Source organism: Ursus americanus, chromosome 9, assembly GCF_024610735.1.
Source record: "Ursus americanus isolate L20-20 chromosome 9, mUrsAme1.1.p, whole genome shotgun sequence".
Taxonomy (NCBI): domain Eukaryota; kingdom Metazoa; phylum Chordata; class Mammalia; order Carnivora; family Ursidae; genus Ursus; species Ursus americanus.
This window is the reverse complement of record NC_142135.1, coordinates 10088073-10094072: the sequence shown is the minus strand read 5'-3', so window position 1 is coordinate 10094072 and position 6000 is coordinate 10088073. Positions and strand designations below refer to the sequence as shown.

The following is a 6000-nucleotide window of genomic DNA, read 5'->3' as shown; positions in this document are numbered from 1 at the left end:
CACCATGCTCTGTACTCACATGGTTTGTCTCCATGGAAGGGGACCTTTTCTTAAATTAAACAAAGACCCATAGTGTGGCAGCCTTCCCTTTTGCTTCTATGACATCTTGGAGTTTGCCTTGATTATAGCACATGGGATTCTAATTAGTATTTGTCTTCTGTTTCTGCAAGTACCCTGTGGGTTTGCTGAGGTCAGGAACTTTGCCTTACTGATCTGTGCACTCTCAAGCAAAGTGGTTGATTCAAAGGAGGCACGCAAGAGACATTTGATAAATCATGGAAATTGTAAGACTGGAGAAATCTGCACACCATTGTAAATGTCCAGCCCCCCGAGGCACTCAATCACTCATGCATTTATTTACTTTTCATTTTATTTTATTTTTTTATTTTTTTTAAAGATTTTATTTGTTTATTTGACAGAGATAGAGACAGCCAGCGAGAGAGGGAACACAAGCAGGGGGAGTGGGAGAGGAAGAAGCAGGCTCATAGCTGAAGAGCCTGATGTGGGGCTCGATCCCAGAACGCCGGGATCACGCCCTGAGCCGAAGGCAGGCGCTTAACCGCTGTGCCACCCAGGCGCCCCTACTTTTCATTTTATTTTTATTCACATGAACCACTTTGGGCCTCAGTTTTCTCAACTATCAGATAAAAATGATGATCTCGCCTCTCATTATCTCGCTAGAAAGCTGCAGATCAAAAGAGATAATGTTCTAAAGGCACCCATCAAACTGCAAAATAGCAAAAAAAAAGGGGGGGCACCATGGTGAGCAAGGTTTTCAGACACATAGACACATGTTAACCTTGCTTTATCTATGGAATTAGGGCATCCGTGAAAATTAATATTTAAAACAGCAATATCCAAGTAGATTTCACAGAACCGAGTATTTTCACAGAAACAGAATTCTGTGGTTAGTTAAGGTTTTGAAACAAGGCATTCTTTAAAGTTAAACTTTTTTAAAAAAGATTTTATTGATTTATTTGACAGAGATAGAGACAGCCAGCGAGAGGGAACACAAGCAGGAGGAGAGGGAGAGGAAGAAGCAGGCTCATAGCGGAGGAGCCTGATGTGGGGCTTGATCCCACAATGCCAGGATCACGCCCTGAGCCAAAGGCAGACGCTTAACTGCTGTGCCACCCAGGCACCCCTAAAGTTAAACTTTTTAACTGCAAGATTTTCAGGACCTTCAATATGGCGACTCCATCATCAAGCACCTCTGAGGGATGATAGGGTGAGCAGATTCTCCAAACTTAATGGACCAGACAACCTTGTTGATGGTGAATTATCTAATAAACCAGTCTCCCAACCCCCACACCCACCCCCATAACACATTCTGGAAAAAAAAACATTGGGGAAAGGATTCTATTCAGACACCCTCTCTTCAGGAAATTTGGTCCCAAATCCCACCCAGCAAAGGATCATTCCTTCAGGTTTATAAAATGAAAAGTTTTCAGAAAACTCATGAAACTCTCCAGAGGCATTGTAGTTTATCAGATTATTTCCCTGAAACTCTATAAAGCCACAATGTATTTCAAAACGATTTTTTCATAACTATGACTCCATTTTGAAGCATCTGAGCTCCACGGCAGTCATCAGTTTCTGTGTTACCTTTACCCCTCGCTGTATTTCTCCATCTTTCTTAACCCCTGGCCACTTAAAGATAGACTCTTCTCTGCTGGGTGAAGTCCATCTAGAAAGTCATTAGAAATCAACTTGGTTCAGCACTATTCACCTACCAGGAAGCAGTGTAGCACTGCTTCCTGTCAAGCCAATTTGCTCAATGTTTCCCCCAGATATGCATTCAGTTCCATTCCTGTCCTTCTGTGCATGCCATCCCCCTTTCCCCCTTCATTTTCTCTCCTTTCTTCTGCTCTTCCTTCCACACAACTATCAACCCACAACCATTTTTCTGACGCTGTTAGGTGCTAGGGGTACATGCACAGCTAAGACCTGTTCTTTGGTTATGAGAAGTTTAATTGGACCAATATGTTGAGAGACTGAATATGCAAATGGAAAATGGCCAGACTGTATATAAAAATAGAACTCTGGCCCACAACCTGCAGCAACCTGCCCAGGAAACCAACTTCTTATCCACAACGAACAACATGAACGGCAGCGTGCTCTACGTCAGACTTGCAAGAATCGAGATTGCTATGTCTAGTGACAATCCAGGAAGCTACACAACTTCCATAACAATTAGCCCCAGATGGCCAGGACTCGATTAATAACTGGCAGCTTTCCTAATTTCTATCCCTGCATCCAGCTTATGACCAAGCAGAAAAGTCCAGCATGCACCCCTAACCAATTGCATAGAACACCCCATTTCTAATTAGCCTGCTTCTGGCTTCCCCATGCCAAGAGCCTTTGATCAGGACACACTAGAAGGCTTCTCTTTTTTCTGCTGTAAAGCTCCACCACGCCTCTACCCACCTTTGAGTGTCTACCAAATGAGTGATGGTGCCCTACTCCCTTGCTATAGCAAGGTTAGAATAAATCGCCTTGGCTTTTCTCATTTGGGTTGGTCTTCATTTATTTTCACAATGTAAACAATGAAATGTGCAATACGGTCAGCTTATAACAGAGGGACGTACAAGACATGGTAGGTACACACGCAACATACAGAAGAGCCAAATCTTCTGGACAGGATAAAAAGAGGAAGTAAGATCGATCATGGAAGGCTTCCCAGGGAGGTGCCCATGAGTCAAACCTGGAATAATAATGATACCACATTGACAAAAACAAAGAAGGAAGCATTTGTGCAAAGGCACAAAGGCAGAAGACACATGTTCTGGAACAGTAAGAGCTCAGGTTTATTGAGTACATACTGAGTTGCAGACACCCCCCTGATGACTTACTCAATACAACTTTGAACTACATTTCATGATTATGCCCATCACACAGACAAGAAAACTGAAGCTAAGGGTCACGGAAGTAGTAAATACTGGAGTTACGACATGAACCTAGCTGTGAAATCACTACTGCGTTCCTGGAATCCAACAGGTGTGGTCAGTGGTGGAGCAAGATGAAGCCACACGAGGAAGGAGCAGCCAGCTCACAGAGGGTCTTCTCTGCTCCCCCAAGGTGTTCAGACAGTCCTAGATGCCTCCCCTGGCCACCCCTGCTCACTTTCCCCTTCTGTACCGTAGTGCGTACTGTTGGTGGCTGTGGTGTTCCCTTGTAAGTTACCTGCACACGGCCTGTGAGCTGGCCCCGGCCCTTGAACGAAACAACCTGATTGGTCTCATCTTTCATCTCTCAATCCAGTGGTTAGCTATCCAGCGGCTGGCGGGGCATCCCCGACTTCTTCCTTGGTGCCTAACATCAGGCTCTGCACCAAGCAGGGATCTTGCTGGGAAAAAAAAAAAAAAGAATGAACATTTGAATCTGCATTAAAAGTAGTAACACAAGACTTTGTCATGTATAGAACATTTCCACACACACAACTGACTGCTTTTTTAAAATGTCTATGAGGGAGGTACAATCTTATGTTCTATTTTAGATATACGGAAACTGAAATTCGGGGGGGAGTTTTTTTTTTTAATTTTGATTATGTTATGTTAGTCACCATACAGTACATCCTTAGTTTTTGATGTAATGTTCCATGATTCATTGTTTGCATATAACACCCAGTGCACCATGCAATACGTGCCCTCCTTACTACCCATCACCGGCCTATCCCATTCCCCCACCCCCCTTCCCTCTGAAGCCCTCAGTTTGTTTCCCAGAGTCCATGGGGGGGGGGAGTTTAATAACATTCAAAGTTCACAGCAAAGCAAGTGACGGGAATTAAAGTTTCGAAGGTTAAATCTTCTAGTTTCCTATTTCATCACTGTTAGTCATTTTCAAAAATGCTCCAGCGGACAGAGGGCAGGCATTTGATGGAATGGAGTCTATATTAGATGCATGTAATGCTCACTTCCTTTCTAACAGCTCCATTACCGTCCCCGGAAGCTAGCCACGATCCACATTTCATTTGCTTCAGCAAAAGAACAGCTCAGCGAGGCAAAGGCGGATAATGCCAGTCGAGTTGCTAAGGAACCCAGAACATTTTTAAATATGCCGGGTCACTATCCTACAGAGAGACCAATAATATGTCATGTCTCCATAGTAACTCGCTCTGAGCAGGATGTGAGTGGAAAGTAGAGGAAACTGAGAATAGTAATCAGTAATAATTAAACCTGAAGAATGCTGAGTAACAGGTTGTTTGAAATGGTTAAGATACTCAGGGAGACTCGGTAAGCAGAGCCTGAGCTGTGGAGTAGAAGAGGCTGGGTCAGAACAGCAAGCCCACCAGTGGAAGGTGTAAGACCTGGGAGAGCAGTCAAATTCTCTGAACAGTATATTTCCCAGCTGAGAAGTAAAAATGGTAAGTGTTGTCTGACTGAGCCCCCAGGAATGTTGTAAGTTAAGGGCTGCACAGGCATAAAATGTGTTTAAAGAATCATTAGCGTCCTTGCCTTCAGAGGGGCACATTGTCTCGCATAATCTGAGACAGTCAATAAAAGTCCATTTTAATTTGGCTTCTATCATGCAGGAAAATTTTCTGTATGCAATAAATTATTCTTCAGATTTTGCATGATTGGGCTGATGTTAAATTAATTGGATGTTTGCAGGAAAGAGCATGTGTTTGGAGCTTTGAGTTTGGGAGCTTTGAAAACTAGATTTCATTCCGTTTATTCCCTTAATTATTTGTACGATTCAGAGCAAGTCACTTGGCCTCTTAAACCTGTTTATTTGTAATGTAACAGTAATAATATTAAGTACCACCCTTAGACTCTGGCAAATGGGCCTCTGCCCAAACCCGGTGCCTCAGTGGGCCCAGGGCTTTGGAGTGCTTCCTCAAAGTGTTCTAAGTCCCCTTCCAGTGTCTGGAAGCAGCTAAGGTCAATAGTGTAACCCAGACAGGGGACCCTAATCCCAGAGCAGGACATGTGTGGACCTTGGTCCCCATTTCTCTCCCTCAGAGAACCGTTGACCATCGTCCCTGTGTGGGGTCAACCAAATGTCCCAAATTGCTCTGGAATTTGTACCTAATTGGCAATTGTAGCAACTGGCCCCACTTCCAGGAGAATGGCCTGGTGAGCACATCAGTCCCATAGGTCAGTGTGATTTTTCTTTTATAGAATGGGGCAAGCTTGAGCTGCCAGAATGATCTGCAGTGACTCTCACTCATGCCAGGCATGAGACAAGTTCAGGGCTCTGAGCAAACACTGGGTTAACAAGGGTTCACTGCCAAGCCTTGGGCTTGCACTGGGTCAGCTCTCACTCATCTATCAGCCATGATACTACCTCCTCTCTACGGCACCTCAGGATGGCTGGGGGAGAGGTATGTGCTCTTCACCCTGTATTCACTGCCACTGACACCTGGAGCGGCCACCCACCCCCATCACTAGCTCTGTGTCATGTGTTAGGCAGTCCTCAGGAGTTGACCATTCAACCAGTTGAATGATCTTTGGAGACCATTTCTCTGTAATATCAGTTGTTGCTTCTCTTTTCTCTGATCCATGCAGTTAGGTGGTGCTATCTTAAGGGTTGGTCTTAAATCATTCTGGACAAAGGATAGACATTTATTGCGCTCATTGGTCTGCTCTTCTTGCTCCACCCACGTTCTTACCTGCTGGTGGCAGTATGTGTATAGGAGACAGGAGTGTGGTCACCATTAAAAGAGATCACATTCTAGGTATGCAGTCATTATGGCCTTAGAAGTTCAAGAGAAGGTATAAGTTTGGAAGATATATTGTTCTACCTTTATGCTACAAAATTCTGTTAATGTAACATGGTCATAAAACAAAATATTGTTCAAATTTTCCTGCATACTCTGGGTAAGCTGGCCTCTGTAGTCTTGATTGCCAAAACGCAGTAACAACCTTGGAGAGTAACTGGAAGCCAGTATCCATAGATGGCTAAAAGGAAGATATTGTATCATGAGTTATGTTGTAACTGGTAACTGGTTGTAATGATATTACAAAGCTACAGATGCAAGAGGGTCTGTATTGTTTCAAC

General features: G+C 43.9%; 1 long non-coding RNA gene across 1 annotated transcript in view; it reads left to right on the top strand.

Annotated features, from left to right (window-relative positions):
- Positions 1–4243: 4243 nt before the first annotated feature.
- Positions 4244–6000, top strand: part of LOC148109411 (uncharacterized) — a 39006-nt gene continuing 37249 nt past the window's right edge. The window contains exon 1 of the long non-coding RNA XR_015725682.1: positions 4244–4363. This is a non-coding gene — a long non-coding RNA (uncharacterized LOC148109411). The remainder of the gene's footprint in view (positions 4364–6000) is intronic.